We start from the raw sequence: 18,553 nt of genomic DNA, 5'->3' as shown, positions 1-18,553 counted from the left end.
CTAGATATCTCTCTAGAAGGAACCTGAATTCCTGCTCAGCGGAGCTGTTATATCACTGTGAACTATTTATCCCTAGATCTGTTTTGTTTCTGAAAAAAGGGTTTCTCTGTTTAGTTCTAGCTGTCTTGAAACTCGCTCTGTAGACCAGGCTAGCCTAGAACTCAGAGATCTGACTGCCTCTGCCTCCCGAGTGCTGGTATTAAAGGTGTGAGCCACCATGTCTGACATAGATTTTTTTTTTTTTAAGAATAATCTTTTTATATGATTAAGTCACTGCAGCTGGGTTCTATCACTAGCTAATGAACTCAAGTTCTGTGAAAGATTGAATTGGAACCAATGTATGGATTCTGGAACCCCTATATATACACTACCCGTGCACACTATTTTGCATATGATTTAGTGTGGAGAAGGCTGGCCATCTCTGAGTAAGGAGATTACACCATGGCCTGGTCACTGTTGCTTACTGCTTTGGGGCCTCTGGGAGCAAACACATGACCTGACAGGCAGTGTTTGTTTTATTGACATCCCCTTTGCTATTACTGTTAAATTAAAATTTGGTATTGCATAATAGAAAAGATAGTAGACTGTGTCCTTGCCAAGTCCTGGGGGACACTGGATTCCCACAGACTGGCTTGTCATCAATATAGACGACACTTCTCTGGGCTTTGAGAAGGGCTGGGCAGAGGCCAGATGAGAAGAGAGAGAAGCTGGACACAGAAAATGGACAGCAGGATGGAGAGGACTCCTTGGAGGTGGGAGGAGTCATAAGTCCAGAGGTACCCCCTAAGCGCAGCTCGTCTTGAGAGAAGGCATGGACCGGAAAGGTACCTGGAGGCTGGGTTGGTGAGAAGCCTGAGGGGACTTTGCCTCTGTTCCCCATGGAGGGCTGAACAGTACAGCCTCCTCCGAAGACACAGGGATCATAGCCTACCAAACCCTAATAGGAGACAGAGTATGAATTCAAAATCTTTCCCTGTTGAGAACAGCAAAAGGGCCTCATCTGTGGGGGCTACCCAGCAGGATCTGAGGCCAGAGACCTCAGGGCCACTCCCGGGGCCAGGGTACCAGTGGTCTGCACACTCGTTTCTTTATGGGTGTGTATCTGTGAGGCTGGGGAAGTTGTCCATGCTGCCCCGCCTCTCTGAAGAGCAGGTGGCCTTGAACTCAGCCTTCAGGCCTCACTCTGCCAGGAGTTTCCCTGGTTGTGCGCCTTCTACCACCCCCCCCCCCAACCCCCTACCTAGATCCCCAGGCTCTGTGGCTGTTAGAGGTGTCAGGATTGAGGCTTTGGAAGCCTGATGATTGGTAGTTTTCTTCCTGCCTCAAGGAGAAATTGCTCTGATGTTGCCAAGGGCCCCTCCTCCCATGGCCAGCCACTCCAAGACTCCTCCCCTTCCCCTGTCACCTGTCCTCCTTCCCTCCCCTCTCCCCCACAGTGACAGAGGTCAGGGAGACATAAACAACCCACAGTTTCCAATTAATTTTTAATTGCCACTTGAAATTCTTAATTGCAGCTGAAACACTATCTCTGATGGAGGCCTGGGGTAGGGGTAGGGTGGGGGTGACCCAGTTAGAGGTGCTGAGCCAGTAGGGGAGGGATAGAAGGCAGCCTGGTCAGTGACCCTAGGGGCCCCTAGAGTTGCGCCTCTGCCTCTTGGGGGGCCAGAGACCCGGGCTCCAGCCCGTTCCCTGGGCAGGAAGGCTGCAGCTGCACCATCTGTCAGTGTCTTATTACAGTAGTAGAGGGTCCTGAGAAGACAGTGTGGCAAGTTCTCCTTGATCAGTTAGAACCTTTTCCTGGAGCTGGGACCAGAGTGGCCTCAGGAGCTACCCGGGAGCCCTTACAGGAGATCAGAGCAGTTCCCACAGGGCCTCAGTCCTACCCAGGAGGCCTAGACTCCTGGAGAAGCCTCGAGGTGATGGTGTGGTTGGAAGAAGGATGAGCAAATGTCCAGTCTTGCAGGAACTAAAGAATTTCCTGGCACATGGAACTTCAGGTGCTAAGTCCAAGAGAGTCCCAATAAGCCAAGCTGGTTACCCTAGGTTGGATCAGCTGCCCCCCTCGCCCCCCGACACACCATCTGTTTTGGGGAATGAGGAACGACATTGCTCTGAGGCTCTGTAGTCTGCCTAGCCATCCAACCACAGGAGAAACCACTATTTTTGCCTACCCTGCCCCCAGCCCTGGTCTCCCCAGCTAGACTTGCGGTACTCTGCCTAGCCCTCCACATGTCACTTACTTGCTGCAGGTACTGGGCATGATTTCTACTCCCAGTTGCATAAATGACCCCCTATCCCACATGGTGTAAAGCTTGACTTGGGCTTCCGTTTCCCCTTCCTCCAGCCCAGTGCTAGCCTGGGTCACATAGTGATGGGTCACAAGGAACTGTTCGAATCAGGAAGGGCCTAGGGAAGGTTCGCCTGTTCAGAGGTGGTAAGAGCTCGCCCAGGCACTGGCTGGGGTGAGGCATCCACACAAATTGCTGGGAGCAAGGCCTGCTGTAGCCCTCTGTCTGCCTACCTCCTCCAGACATGCATTTGCAAACTTTTGGTTAAGACATCTGTTTCACCATAGGCGCTAGTACCTGAGACCTGACAGCTAGAGACAACAGAACCTGTGCAGAACAGCTTGAAAATCTGCTGGGGTAGCAGAGCAGGTGGAGTGGGTCAGAGTGAGGCAGGGGCTGTGGCTGCGGAGCAGTCAGGAGAGGGGCCTGGCCAGGGTCAGGGACTGGAGAACCAAGAGGACTTGGGGAGGATGAGCTTTCCTGGGGAGCTGGGGAGCACTCCATGGTTAACCCTCTGTTGAGTGAATGAGTGAAGGAATTTATGAGTGAACAGGAGCCAGACTGGGGTACTAAACAGAATTTAGTAGGCTACCAGACACAGTCACCATTTTGGGCAGAGAGGGCTCTTAGGAACAGACCACAGCTGAATATCTCCCCCCCCCCCTTCCCTAGATGCTGCGGTCACTCCAGGGACACAGTGACTGTTCCTTTCCTTGCCTGGCTCCTCTCTGGAAGACCCCTTAACTATCACCAGCCAGCTCTATGGTAGCCCCAGAGGTCTGGATTCTAATCCAGTGCAGGAGAACAGCCTTGAGTGGGTTGGGGAGACACAGTTATGAGACAAAGGGGCTCACTTCTGCTCCTGCCTGGGCTGCTGGAACCCAAGTCTCTCTAGGTTAACTGAGTCCTGTCACTGAGCCCAAAGCCTGGGTAACTCGCTGGCCTGGCCCCTGGACACAGGCTGCTCCAGCTCCCCACGCTGGCTGTGATTCTTTTGTCTGAGCAATGTGGCTGCATCCCCCGCTTGCTTGCCCCCCCTCCTTCCTCTGTAAGCCGGCTCCCTCTTCCCCACTTCCTTGAATCTAAGGATCTCGTGAGTCACTCCACTTTGAGCTGCCAGATGCCAGATGCAGTTGGGTTCAGAGAGGAAGCCAAATTTCCCCGTTATTTAAACAGAGCCCTGGGCTAATGGAAACCCCTAACTGCTGTCGTCCCTGCATTTTTCAGGAAGGTGGGAATAGCTTCATAGATAAGGCTCTCCATCTCCCGGGTTCTGGCCTGACTGCCCTCCCCCCTTTAAGCTTGGGAAGTTTGTCTTGCTGCCAGGATGCATGGTACCAGGTCAGCTCACTGCAGCCCACGGTATGCTCAGAGCAAGTGCCTATCACCAAGCCACTCAAAGCTTTTTTGATCCAAGCCCAGACCAACCCCCAGGGCATCATCCAAGGAGCTGCCAGGGAGAGCTTCCTCTGTCCCCAGCTCCATGCTGGTGCTGTGGGGGAGACGGGAAAAAAATAAAGAAGGTCCTCGCCTTCAAGGAATCGTCAGTCTGTTTAGAGAGAGAGAGAAAAAAAAATCATACAAAATAGTGGTTCCTGTTTCTCTTCTTGGATCTCCTTCCAGACACGACCTCATTTAATTCTCACAGCTCCTCCATGTGAGTGAAGAAAACAGGTTCCGAGAGACTGACTCATCCAGGGTCATGTCTGTGGTAGTGGGCTGAGCCTCAGCCCAAGGCCATCAGGACGCAAAGCCTGGCTGTGTTTTTCTTCAGTCAATCTGGGGAGGAGACAGAGACAGTTTCTAGGAGAGGGAGTCCAACAACCTCTCTCCCTGTCTTCCTCAAGTGAGACGTGGCCTCCAGGCTGTCCTGGAACACCTGCCTCAGCCTCCCCTGGGCTGGGATTGCAGGTGCACACCTCCATGACTAGCATTGCATATAGTTCCTATAACCCAATTCTTGGCATGCTGATGCCATGGAAGGCTCTGTTTCAGTGACCTGGTGGGAAAGCATTACAGACCAATCCTGGAAGGGTCCCCTGGAGTCCAGTTGAGAGAGAAGACATCATTACACTCTCATCATTTGGCTCATGGGCGGCATCACATGCTCAGACATCTTCCTTCTCTGCTGGCTGACTGGCACCTCAAGGCTGCCAATCAGGTGCCATCCATCTGTAGCCTCGGCTCCAACACAGAAGTTGGCACATAATGCCCAGAGAAACTGCACTGAAACACTTAGCATGTGATAACCAGCCGGCCCAGATCTTGGCAGTCTAAGCTGTGGGCTAACCTCAGACAGCCTCCTGGTCTTCCAGCTAAGCAAGGCCTCTAACTGGTGAAATCTGGGGTCTCTGGCCCCCCTTCCTTTCCCACTTGATCACTTATCTCTAGGATGAAGTGGCTGCAGGCTGTTTAGTGTTTGAGGGAAATATCCTGCTCTGGAAAGACATATCCCCTCCATAAACTTGCATTGTGTGTTTGATCGTCTCCCATAAAGGAAGAGATGCATCTTTCAGTTTATGTTTACAACTGTGTAACTGAGGGAAAAAATCGATTCTCTCACTCTACATTTTCTTCAGCCAGACTCTCCCTCTAACCCCTAGAGTCTTTCATCTGGGCCAAAAGGCTGATACCCAGAACTTGGGGCCAGAGGCTTTTTAGGTAGGTGGGAATGGCCCCAGCTTCAGGCTGGCTAAGGGTCTGGCATCGACTGACATAGGAAGGGCCTTCTGATCCCTCTGGTTGCCAAGCTCTCAGCCAGAAGGCAGGGATTGGCTAAGAGAACATGGCATGTTCCCTCCAGGCTGTGGAGAGGAAGCAGGAGGCAGGGTCAATCTCATTGCCCTGAGCAGCCTCAGGATTGCTGTCTCCTACACAGAGCCTTCTGAATTGCCCTGGTAAAGGAGGCTCCTCCCTCTGGTGGCCTCCCTGTGGGACTCCCGCCTGGACTGATGCTTGTCTCTTGAACTATAACATGGAGCAATGGTCACCTGGTGGATATGGCAGTCACTCTCACCTCCATGAAAATAACTTGGCTCACATTTTAGCTCCTCCCTTCCTCATTGTGTGACCCCAGACAAGCTGCTTAACCTTTTTGAATCTCCCTTTTTGAATGTCCCTGACTGTTATATGAAGGGCATTGGAATATAAAACTAGACCATTAGATTTAACACCAGCATCTAACACCAGCATCCCTGTCCCATGCTTTCTTCTCCACAGCCTTTCCCAACAGGCACTGTGTTACACCGCATCTGGCTTGGTGCACTGCAGGAGGACCTGGGGCCTGTGTCTTCTGTTGCAGTCTGTTGGCACAGACAGGAGACTCCTCAGAGCCAGCTGGACTGGTAGCACAGAATGGGCAGAGTCCGCCAGGCTGATGCATGGTCAGGGCCAGCTCTGTTCTCTCTCATCTGGGACTCCAGGCTAAAGAAATACTGTCAGCCAAACCTAATCCTGAAGGTTGTTGCCAGCACCAGGCTGGAACTCTTTGGAGTCAGAGATCATGTCTTGCCATCCATCGCCAGGGTCCCCAGTGTCCAGCAAGGGGCATTCATCATGGGCCCCAGACCCTTTGTTTTAAAGGCCAGAGAGCCGATGAGAGCCATGTTAACCCAAACTGTGCTGGCAGGTGCTGGACTGGGAGCCTCTGTCACAGAGATCATCTGGCTAAACCAGACCCAGGTCAGCAGTATACTGGTCCACCTGCTCAGCCCATGGCTCAGTGGATCTCAGTCATTTGGTTCCATTCACGGAGTAGCTCTCTGAATATAAGGTGGTACAAGGTAGCCATGCTTCCTAGTATGTATATGGGCTTAATTGTTGAATGACCTTGGACTAGGGCTACCTGCCTTGAGACTCACTTTATTTTTATTTTATGTGTATAAGTGTTTGCCTGCATGTATATGTGTGCCATGTGTGTGTCTGAGGCTTTCGTAGGTCAGAAGGGAGATCAGATCCTCTGGAACTGAAGTAACAGATAGTTATGAGCTGCCATGCGGGTGCTGGGAATCAAACCTGGGTCCTCTGAAAGAGCAGCAATTGTTCTTAATTACTGACCCATCTCTTTGGGCCCCAAGCCTCAGTTTTGACACCTGCAGAATGGGTGTGTGTAGAGATTTGGACATGAAGGGTGGGGAGTCTCAATTAGGACACACTTTCTAGCCAGCCCTGCCTTGTTATAAGTCAGAGTAATTGCCCTTAACATATCTCTTCCTTCCCTACTTTAAACTTTTTGATAGATTCATAAAGAAATCACCAGGAGTTATTGTGCTTTGTTTTGTTTTTGTTTTTTGAGACAGGGTCTCTCTGTGCTGTCCAAGCTAGCCTGGTACTCACTATGTAGACCAGGCTGGCCCCAATCATGAAGCAATCCTCTTACCTCTGCTTCTCCCAGAAGCAGTCTCAATTAGGACACACTTTCTAGTGTATATCCTGCTATCATGCTTATTCTAAAGATGAAGAAACTGAGTCAAAAAGGGGAGAACGGAACAGGGAGGTGCCCCAGCACCTTGGGAGCAGAGAGCTCTCTCCGCTGTCGATTCACGGGCACTAACTTAGAGGGGCCGAAGGGTGGCAGTGGGGCCCAGGGGTGTGTGCAGGCTGCTACCCACCTCCCTCCTGCCCACCAGAGGCCCGCTGATCTCTCTCCTCCCTCTGCCTTTTAATTGCTTGGAAACAGAGCTGACGGCAGTGGGAACGTCTCAGCCACTGCGGGTCTCATGACTGGAGGCTTTTGTTTGTTCGCAGAATCATATTTTTACACTCCGGCTTCCGCTAATTTATGCCGCAGACCGAGCTCTCCCTCGCTGAAGATGGCGTGCTGAAGAGAGGAGAGTCAATTCCTGGCTTTATTTAGCCATCCTGGAGCCTATCAGAAGCCAAGCAGGGGATAAATGAACAACAACAAAAAGTAATAATAGCTGGGCTGGGTGTTTATTTTCTAGCGGTTTGCCTCCTCCAACGGGGCCTGCCGCGTTCCCTCAGCGCATCCGTCCGTGGAAGCTGTGCTGGGAAAATTAAGCGAGTCCTCATTTAAGATGGAGCAATCAGCCCCGCTAGTCGCTGCTCAGCACCTATAGAGGCTCAGTTTGGCTCAGCTCCAAGATGAGAGGGAAGGGAGGTGGGGAGGCCTCACAGCAGCCCCCAACACACACACACACACACACACACACACACACACACACACACACACACACCACCTTCCACATCTCTGTATGACATGATGAACCATGCCTGCAGAGCCATAACATCCCATGGGTAAGAAGTGGTCTCCGTTGGTGGTAACCAGAGAGGGCTTCAGGAGCCGTCAGTCTGAGTCAGTCTGACTCGTACTAGGTCAGAGGCAGGGATGAAGACGGCACTGTTAGGAAAGCAGAAGGGAAGGGTGAAGGTTAGCAGTAGGCTGGGACTCCATTCTGGAAGCCGAAACCAGAGGGAAATCTCTCCTGTGCAGAGCTCTGGCCCTGCAAGTGGGATTCGGGGCAGAACACTCAGCACTGATCATAAATAAAGATTGGAGGTTTCCTCACTTGGGCAGGTGTGCCCAGATGCTCCTGAAAGGCCGGGACGTAGAGTACTGTCTTTTAATTAATAACTGAGTCAGGGAGGGCCTGAGTCAGGCCTGTGAAGGTCAAGCTCATGAACATAAGGTCAGGAGAGCAGGAAGAAAGGGGGAAAGTGAGTCAGAGCTGGCACTATGCCTTAAAGCTGGCATGCATTGGGCACAGGCTAGCTCTTAACTCTTTCTTTCCCCCTCAGGACATACATGGCTATCTTGTCACCTGCTGTGTCCACCAAAGGCCCTCTTGTCAATGGGCACAGACATACTGATTATATTCACCCATCCCTGCCACCCACCAGTCTCTCTTTGCTGGATCTACCCCTGCATTTATCTACCTATCCACCCCCCCCCCCCATACCTCTATCCACACCCAGGCACCAAGTTCACGCCTACGCAAGAGCAAGTTGGGCAGTGGAGGCAGTGAGAGGTTCACCAGCAGTCAGCAGGCAGCCGGGAGGACTTTAAAGATGGCATCCGCCTAGAGAAAGTGCCGAGGGCCTGACTGCTAGACTTGGAGACTTGGGAAGCGGCTGTGTGAGCTGGGTGCTAAGCAGATTCATCTTCCTGTGGCAGACGCATGTACCAAGCTCACGGGGACTGATATTTATATACGCACCCGATGCCAATTTATTAATTTATAATAAGATGCTACTCAAGTGCAGCGGATGTTTGTCTTGGCAGCACATCCTCTCTCCCAGTAGGCAGGCTACACGGGAGGTGAATTACCATCAAAATGCTGGGTTAGGGATTTGCAAGAGCTAGAACTTCCGAGGGCCCTGGATGCTGGTATACTCCTAGCTCTGGTGTCTCTCTCTAGGGAGAAAAAGCTCCTGGTGGGACTTGAAGCAGAGGGCTGGGGATTTGCTATCTATCTGATAGGTTATATATCCTGTGGAGGCCCAGTTCTGCCTCCTACCTCCATTGGCTCAGGGATCAAGAAGCCGAGGTCCTCGTTGCCCATGTTTTACACAGCCTGTGAATGAAGAATGGTTTTTACATTTTTAAGTGATTGAAGGAAAAGTCGAGGGAAGAATAATATTTCTTGACATACGATAATTTTACGGCATTCAAATTTCAGTGCCCCCAAATAAAGTTTTATGGTATACAGGCATATATCATCTCTGGAAGATTGATGAAGCCATATCTGAATTGAGTCATTGCCACAGACTCTTTAGCTTGGGACGTCTAAAATCCCGACTTCCCTGGCCTTTACAGGATTTTGTTGACCTTGGTCCAGGCCAGTGCCTCCTCTTCTGTAGCCTTTATGACTTTAGAGGATGGATGCCACCCTCCAGCTTTGAGGCTGTCCAATGATCACCCAGACCATGGGTGCTGCCCAAGTTTAACTAGAGATGGATTTTAGGTGACCTCTAGATTTATATGCACCTCTTGTGCAGCATAACCACCACTCAAGGATGTCATCAGCTCAGCCTGCAGCTGGCACACAATGGTACCTCCATACACTGACCGTGTAAACACTTGCTTCTGTCTCCCTCTCCACTCATCCCCAGTGTGCCATCCTTTGTTTGCCGAGCCACCCTCCTTGTTTACTAAAGGGCCTCCCACCTCCCACCTCTTGAAAACATCTTCAAGCCATCTGTGCTAATCAGGTAGGGAGTGGGGATGTGGGCATTCATGTGTGTATACCTGGATGTATAGACATGCATTTAAACCTTCAGTGGAGAGGAAAGGCTGGAGAGATGGGCACAGTCCTTGCAGGTGGAGGTTGGGGGACCCTGGGTAGGGTGGTCCACTTCCAGTAAGAATTTTCACTAATGGAAAAAGAACAGTAAAACTGCAACCCTGTGGCCTTCTGGAGCTTTGGGACTACAGAGCAGCGAGGCACCATCATCTGGCATTCTTAAGAGGCAGCTGTGTGGGAGAGAGAGAAAAAAAGAGAGAGAGAGAGAAGAGCAAGCGAGGGAGGGAGAGAAGGGGAGCGGCACCAAGGAGAGGAGCTAGGAGCCCAGGGGAGGGAAGAGAGCGGAGACAGCATTCCAGCTATAGTGGCTCGGGGCTACTGAGTCATTCCTGCAGGGCTGCTTTGCCCTGAGTCTCGATGTGGAGACAAGCTTGTCTGGGAGGGTCCAGGGGTGCTGTGGGCACAGCTGGGCACGCAGGCATCCAGCATCCAGGGTGTGGCGTACCTTATGGTCCTTCTGCCTAACTGGGGACTCTTGGCTCAAGTTTCCCTGGAGAGCAAGGGGGATCTGATGGATTCTGTCCAAGCTTCAGTGACTGTCAGGGTGACAAACCTTCAGATATGGAGAAGTCCCTCTGCACCAGGCCTGGGACCCAGCATCGGCTCCCATCCACCTCAGATGGCTCTCCCTGGCTAGGGACATTAGGCCCCAGGTTGGGTATGGCAAAGCACACCGAGGTGCCTGTACACGAGGGCCCTGAATCCTAGTGTGTGAGATCCTAGCTTCAGGGGTAGGCGCCTACTCCAAACTGCCAGGAACAAACAGGCATGTCCTGGTGATTTCATACCTGCCAGACTCAGCCAGGATCCCTAACACCCAGGGCCAAAGGCTGAAAGGAAATAGAGAGAAGCTAATTTCCACAGTGGGAGGTCTGCTGGAGTGGGGGAGCCTCGACTTTCCTGCAGTTTGTAGACTTTTAACTCCATTTCCACCTACCCTCCGGTTTCATGGACAGAGAACAGAGGCATGGGGCCAGAAAGAGCTGAAAACAAGTGCAGGGAGTCAGGTCTCCTGAAGGTCTAGATTCTAGACTCTACAGCTTCCATCGATACAGACAGGCAGCACACCCTAACTCCGCCTCAGGCTCTGGTATCAGACAAGAAGAATCCATTGTCTACCTCTATTCCTGGGCAGTGTGAGTCACAATCTCTAGGAGTTCAGAAAGCCACTCGAGAATGCGGCTCGTTCCGTGGAATGCCTCCCTAGCATGCACAAGGCCCTGAGTTAGGTAGGCAGTACATAAACTGGGAGTGGGGGCCATGGCTTGTGATCCCGTCACTCAGCAAGCGGAAGCCGGAGGATGGGAAACTCAAGGTCAACTTTGGCTAAAATAAGTCTGAGGACAGCCCAGGGTTACAGGAGGCACTGTCTCAAAAACCCAAAGTTCAATTCGGAATTGATCCTGTAAGCCAATTTAAGGAGTGAAAAGGACTCCTTGTAAGTGGCCTGGCACACAATAGGTGGTGAAAGTGTATTAATTAAACAGGCAACACGAAAACTTTGGGGCATAGATCCTGGGGCTGGAGAATCGAGCATACCTCTATGTAGGAGACACCTGCTTTGTATGGAAGGAGAAGGACCATTGCCACATATAAAGTCCAGTGCTCAGGAGTGATAAGGCCAAAAGTGGCAGGTGTGGTTCTTCACCAGGTTGACAGAAGGGGAGGGAGAACATTCGAGAACATTCTAGAACATTCCAGGCAGAGGGCCTTAGCCTAGGCCAAAGCAGAGAGGTGTAGGATCTTCTCAGATGGGCAGTCACAACAGAGCTCTCCCTGTCAATGCAAGGCCCATAGTTCCCCAGCACCCTCCCTCCAGTGGGAACCCTGGGGAAGCTGACTAGCTCAATATTTGCTAACACCAAACACCATTTTGCCTCATCAAATTTCCTGATGGAAAAAATGATTCTGTAATGAGGCCCCAAGTTAAATAGACTTGGTGTTTGGAATTATCTGGCCTCATTCTTTGCCAGGATAGATAGGAATTCTCAAGATAGAAGGATGAGGAGGTTTAGCTTGATATGTACATGCAAGGAGGCTCCTTGACTATACACACACACACACACACACACACACACACACACACACACACACCCCAGTTCTGATGTTTTCCCAGACCATTGCTCTGCTTCTACCAACCTTCCAGTTGCTGGAAAAAGTTAGACTGGGGGCCAAGGACTGTGAATGATCCCAGACTACTCTTTGCCCCTTTCTACTTCTCCATCAGGAGGGAAATGTAACTGTGCCTTTATCTGTGCTCATTTGCTGAGCCCAAAGAACTGTAGGTAGCACCTCTGACCCTGCTCAGTGACTGGGAGGGACACTCTTAATTTCCTCTGTGGCCAGAAGCCAGGAGACGGTAGCCCTGGCAGGCTTCAGTCAGAGGGCCTGTGGACTGAATAATGCCTCAGTGGGCTCCATGGAGATGTAATTGGGTCTGACAGACCTTGACTAATCTGTGTTTGTCTTATTCAAACTCCTATAATTCTCGCTCCTGCCTGCTCAGCCACCTGCATGCAGCCTTGGGCACTACCTCAGCTAAGACAGATTCAAGAAGGGAGGATGGAAGGCAGGGACAGGCCTCAAGACTCAGTCCCAGGGCCAGAGGAAGATGATATATTAGACGCACAGGTCTAGAACTAAATTTGGGAAATCGGAACTCTGCTCATGTCTGTCATCCTGCCTTTCCTGCCCCTCCCAGTCCCAAACCTCTGTGGATGGTCGAGCATGTTCTCTGTTCAGGGTCAGAAAGCAGGGTGTCACTCAGCCAGTAGTTGCTGACTGGCACTCGTCTCCTGTCATCTCATGGGACAGGCTGTGCTTGGCTGCTGCGATGTGCAGATTATGTCTGGGGGTGAATGTGTAATGTCACAGGTACAGGGACGAGAGTGGGAGAAAGGCTATGCTTGCTTAGCTCCAATGACCCCCACCAGTGCTGTTCTTCAATGTTGGAGACAGTGTCCTCTTTCCATTGGCCTGCCTATCTTGCTAAGGAAGGAGTCAGGCATGTCCCCGTGTGCCTAGACCCTAGCCACAGTGCTCTGGAGACAGGGCTTGCCAGTGGAAAGTCAGTCCCAGGGCTCTGGACTAGGTGGGCAGGTGTGTTTCCTCCTATGGGTGTTGGGCAATTAGATGGTTGTTTTGAGGGACTAGAGGATAATCTGTGTAGTGGTGAGGTATATCAGTAGGGAAAGCTGGAGGAGGAAGAGGAGGAGGAGGAGGAGGAGGAGGAGGAGGAGGAGGATTTCGATAAGAAGAGGGCATTATACATGTGAGATGCTGCCAATCCAAACTTATAGGCCAAGAGAACATTTCCTAGGGACTTAATGGGGAGCCAGGCTCTGATCCAGGGCATGTACATGGCTGAATTTACTTAAAACAACCAAGGCTCAGAGAAGTCAAACAACCTGAAGTCCAGGGTTACCCAGTCCACAAAATAAATGGTGAGGTTAGGATCTGAACCCAAGATGAGTTAGCTCCAGAGACCACACTTATAACTGCTCTGCACGAAGTCACCTGTCTGCAGCCAGGGTCTGGTGCAGGAGGCTGGTGTGGCAGCACTATGGGGGAAGGAATTGCAAAGGGACTTAAACTTTGAGAGTGGGTCTGATACAACAGGAGTAGTTACAGCTTTGGGATGTCACTTAGACCCTTGCCTCACTGATACAGCTACAACCTCCAGCTCCTGTGAGCCCAGAGGTGCAGGAGGGATGCTGAAGATGATATGAGGAACTTGCCCAGCCCTTCTGCCATTTTGGCAATGGAGTTTCCTTAGGGGGGCTAGCTGTGTTCCAATCCTGCACAGCTAGCATCCTTTCTGAAACTGAAACTTTTAGAGCCTAGGAAACGGCCCCTTCCCTGCAGGCAACCCTGAATGGGAGTTGCCCAGTGGCAGCCAGGGGGCTCCATGCTGGCCTATAGGGAAGCTCTAAGGAATAAAGGAGATGATAGCGTCAAGGACTCAGCAAAACACACACACACACACACACACACACACACACACACACACACACACAAAACAAGGGAGGTTTGAGGCTTAGCAGCCTCCCTTGCATCTTACTTCCTGCCCCTGGCCTTCTCCACCATTTGTCTTTGTGATCTACTGATATCCCTTTGGGGCCTAATTGGTTCAAATTGAGTTTCCATTACTTTCCAGCTCAAAAACCCTAAAAGGTAGTACCTCTCAGAGCTGGAGGAAACAGGACCCTTGGGAACATCTAGCAAAGTGAGTGTAGAGCAGAGAGGCCCCTGATAAACATCCACTCAGCTGCCCCAGGATAAGGGGCTCCTGGTACATTCTATGTCCAACCCTGATCTGGAATGCCTGGGCCAGGGATGAATGGGGCAGTCCAGGCCCTGGCAAGAGAGGCACACCCACAGACAGTGAACACCATGGCATGTGGCCCTGCTTGTTAGAGCCTGTGCCTGTCCCTACCATGGGAAAGAGCCTGCTACATCCTTGTGGCCATGCCAGCCTGACTCAGGCACAGCAAATACCATTTCTTGGTTTTCCTGTATCCGTCTAGGGTCTAGACTGAAAAATCACCAGCAGAACAGCAAGCCCTCAGCCCCGAAGGGTCATAACTGACCTACCTTTCCTGGGAGCTGTCCCTCCCAAGCTGCCAGCTGAGGTTTCCTCTGGTGACTGTAGCCCAGATATCAGTGCTGATGTTGGCAACTGCTGCTCCAAGCCAAGGGACCAGTGGTTCAGCTGTGTCTTCCTTCTCCTCTCTATGTCTCACACTGTAACATACACCGTGTTGCTAAATTGTTGTGTGTTGTATGGGTTCGCTGAGAAGGTGGCTCTGGAAGCGGGGTGGGTACCCCCATTTTAGAGCCCAGTGTGCTTGCATTGGTGTTCTCCAAGACTCCTTATCTAGGGATGGGCTGGCCCCACTAACTCTGGGACGGGGAGGGAAGAGAACAGATGAACAGCCCAAGAGCAGAAACATTGTGTCCTTAAAAAGGGCTAGAAGATAGAACCATTTCCATCAGCGCTTACTATTATTTATCCCATGGTATAAAACTGCCTACGGTGGGTCTGGTAAGGTAGAAGCTCATCCATGGAAAGAAAGCTCAGCTGGGAGTTGACGGCCTCAACGTCTCCAGCTGGTCTCTGGGGTTGCTTTGCGTGCCTGATTTGATGGTGTTTTGCTGTCTGCTGCTTCTACCTGCTACTTGCTATTCATTCTTTCAGCGTCACTTGCTGTATACTTAATAAATTCCCAGCCGGGTGGTGGTGGTGGCGGCAGCGGCGCACTCCTTTAATCCCAGCACTCGGGAGGCAGAGGCAGGCAGATCTCTGTGAGTTCGAGGCCAGCCTGGTCTACAAAGTGAGTTTCAGGACAGGTACCAAAACTACACAGAGAAACCCTGTCTCGAAAAACCAAAATAAAATAAAAAATAAATAAATAAATAAATTCACACATTCAAAACCCAAAACATGGCTACTGTAGATGGTTCTTTGGAATGTAAAGAACACACACCCCGCTCTGCTCCGATGTCTGTCTGATTTCTCATGGTGTATTATGTGTTCCCTGACCTCAGACAGCAGTCTTTCTGGGTTAGATGCTAGAGCCCAAATGGTCAGTGGTTACATCTGACCTGCACAGACAAGCGTCCTTTGCCCCTGTGCTGCCCGGCTAGAGGGCCCTGCCTGTGGCCTTCCTGAGAGTGAAGACCAGTAACACCAACCACTACCAGGAGCTACTTTCCAAATGTAAAGGAAATGTCATTCCCTCCAGAACAAAGTCCTTAGGACTGACCCCCACCACACACACACACACACACACACACACACACACACACACACACACACACACACACACAGGGGCTGCTCATGAGCTGATAGAAAGGTGAGCCAGGAGAAGAGGGTCCTGGAGAGGCCCATAACCAAAAGAGAAGGGCCCTCCAAAGAGCCCTCATGGCACACCCCAGCCTTCCTGGTTGAGGAGAGGAGGTTCCTGGCATACAATGCTCAAAGCAGCCTGTACCAAGCTCAGGTCAGGGTCTGGCTCAAACCAACCTCGGAACTATCCTCTAGGAATAAGCTCTGGAAGTAAATCAGGTACCTCAGGGCTCCAGGCTCCCCCTAGCACCTAGCAGGAATGGAATTCCTTGTAGCTTGGCCTCTGGGTAGCGCTGTTTTCTGCCCTGTAACTGCTCCACAGAGCAGGCTCAGATGCTCTCAGCTGCGTTTCTATGCTTCTGTCTCTCTGTTCTCCATTTACCTCTCTCTGGGTTTCTTCTTCTTTTCTTCTTTCTTCTTTCTTCTTCTTCTTCTTCTTCTTCTTCTTCTTCTTCTTCTTCTTCTTCTTCTTCTTCTTCTCCTCCTCCTCCTCCTCCTCCTCCTCCTCCTCCTCCTCCTCCCTCTCCTTCTTCTCTCCCTCCCCCTCCCCCCTCCCCTTTCCCTCCTCCTCCTCCTTCCCCTCCCTCTCCTCCTCCTCTTTCTTCTCTTCCTCCTGGACCAATGAAATCCCTGCCTTCCTACTATCAATTCAACTTCTCCCTTTTCCCAGGTTCTATTTTGGCTCCCCCTCCCTCTCTCTCAGCTCTGACTGTCTGTCAATGAGCTCCATCATCTGATAGATCTGTCTGAGATATATCTGTCCAAGAAAACTCTCTCTTTGGTTCACTGTCAAGGCCGTCACTCAGTTCAGACTTCTAGTGGCCTTGGTCTTAAACTGCTACAGAACCTTCCAAGTGGTTCTGCTCTCTTACTTGACAACACTGCCAAAAGTATTTTCTCAAAGCCTGCTTCTTGCTTTCTCTCCCAGATCAAGGCCAAGTGCAGTTCCCCGGGGCTGTCACTGCAAACCACCCCTCTTGCTGATGTGTGCCCTTCCTCTGTCGGGCTTCCCCAGCAAGGGTAGGTGCAAAGAACAGGTGACCCATGACCTACATGAGACAGGGGATCTTCAGCTTTGGCCCTAGATCCCCCGGTTTGAGAACATGCCACAGACCTAACTAGAGTGTATCTTGGGCTGGTGGAGGCTGGAGACTGAGTCAGCCCGGGAAGACAGTAGGGCTTCTGATGTTTGTGGGCAGGGTCAAGTCGATGCAGCTGCGTGGGGTGATACAGGGGACACTTGCTCAGACTACCTTAGAGCCGTCACTAAAGGGTTTCCTGTGGATCCTGGCCATCAGGTGTAAAGCCCTCATGTTGGCATCACACCAAAAATGGTGTGTGCTTACTGACCCACCCCTGTGGACTTTGCATGGAATACTGGACCCTAACAGGCAACAAAGTATTCATGACCCCTGTGTTCAATTGAATCATATGAAATTGGCCATTTTGTAGATCAAACACTGTCAAATACTGGAAAGTTTTTTTGTGATTTACCTCATTATTTGAGAAGCCCAAAAGTGTGTATGTCGGAGAGTGGGGAGTAGATAGGTAAAGAGGCCCATGACAGGATACTGTGACAAGCTTAATGGGACTCAGGGCAGGGAGCTATGGAAATCCCAAGGAAAGGAGGGGCCTGAGCCAGGGCATCTGGCTTTCCATAGGAAATGACATCAGTAAGAGCTGAAGGATGGACAGGGTAGCCAGGCAAGTATGGGAGCAGAGGGAGAGAGGAAGAGAACCAGAGGACGTGAGACTGTCTGGGGCAGGCAGAAAGAGCACCTGGAAAGGTTCAGGTATGGAAGAGAACCCGGCATACTGAAGACCTGAATGAAGTACAGTGGGGCCAATGTTTAAATTCAAGGAGACAGGAAGACAAACACGGTATGCACTCACTCATAAGTGGACATTAGACACAAAGCCAAGGATAAACAGGCTGCAATCCACAACCCCAGAGAAGCTAGGTAAAAAGGAGGACCCTAAGAGGGACATGCATGGAGGGCCCCAGGAAGGGGAAATAGTTAAGATCTTCTGGGTAAACTGGGAAGGGGGAGTTGGGAAGGGGAACATGAGGGATTCAGATGGCCAAGTTGGAGGACAGACAGGGAGAGCAAAGAAAGAGTTATCTTGATAGAGGGAGCCATTATGGGTAAGGGAGAAATCTGGTGCTAGGGAAATTCCCAAGAATCCACAAGAATGACCCCAGCTGACTCCTAGCAACAGTGGAGAGGTTTCCTGAGCTAGTCTTCACCTATAATCAGATTGGTGACTACCATAATTGTCATCATAGAACCTGCATCCGGTAACTGATGGAAGCAGATGCAGAGATCCACAGCCAAGCACTGGACTGAGCTCCTGGAGATCAGTTGAAGAGAGGGAGGAGGGATCATATGAGCAAGGGGGTCATCAAGATCATGATGGGGAAAACCACAGAGACAGCTGACCCGAGTTAGTAGGAGCTTACAGACTCTGGACTGACAGCTGGGGAACCTTCATGGGACTGAACTAGGCCCTCTGAATGTGGGTGACAGTTCTGTGGCTTGATCTGTTTGTGGGGCCCCTGGCAGTGGGACCAGGACTTATCCCAGGCGCATGAACTGGCTTTTTGAAGCCAATTCCCTATGGTGGGATACCTTTCTCAGCCTTGATGTAGTGGGGAGGGGCTAGGCCCTGCCTCAACTTGGTATGCCAGACTTTGTTGACTATCCAAGGGAGGCCTCTGAGGAGTGGATGGGGAATGGGGGGGGGGGACTGGAGGAGGGGAACGAGGGAGAACTGGGGTTGATATGTAAATTAAAAAAAATTTTTTTAATAAATAAAAAAGTAAATTCAAGGAGATGAGTGAGAAGGAACTTGGCAGGATAATAAAGAGCACCAGGTGGCGGTAAGGATGTTGGATTGGACTTCATCTTCAGTGTGTGTGGTGGTGGGCAGGGCTGTAGGCCAGAGGCCAATCTTGAGTACCGTTCTTCCGGTGCCGTCAACCCTGGTTTTTGAGACAGGGTCATTTCATTGGCCTAGAACTCACCAAGTATGCAGGCTAGCCAGGCCAGAAGCCCCAGGGATCTGCTTGACTCTGTCTTTCCATAGCTGGGATTATAAACATGGGCCTCCATATTTGGCTTTAAAACAAAACAAAACAAAAAGTCATGCTCTAG

The sequence above is a fragment of the Peromyscus eremicus genome, chromosome 7, assembly GCF_949786415.1.
Source record: "Peromyscus eremicus chromosome 7, PerEre_H2_v1, whole genome shotgun sequence".
In the NCBI taxonomy this organism is placed as follows: domain Eukaryota; kingdom Metazoa; phylum Chordata; class Mammalia; order Rodentia; family Cricetidae; genus Peromyscus; species Peromyscus eremicus.
Note: the sequence above shows the minus strand (reverse complement) of the source record.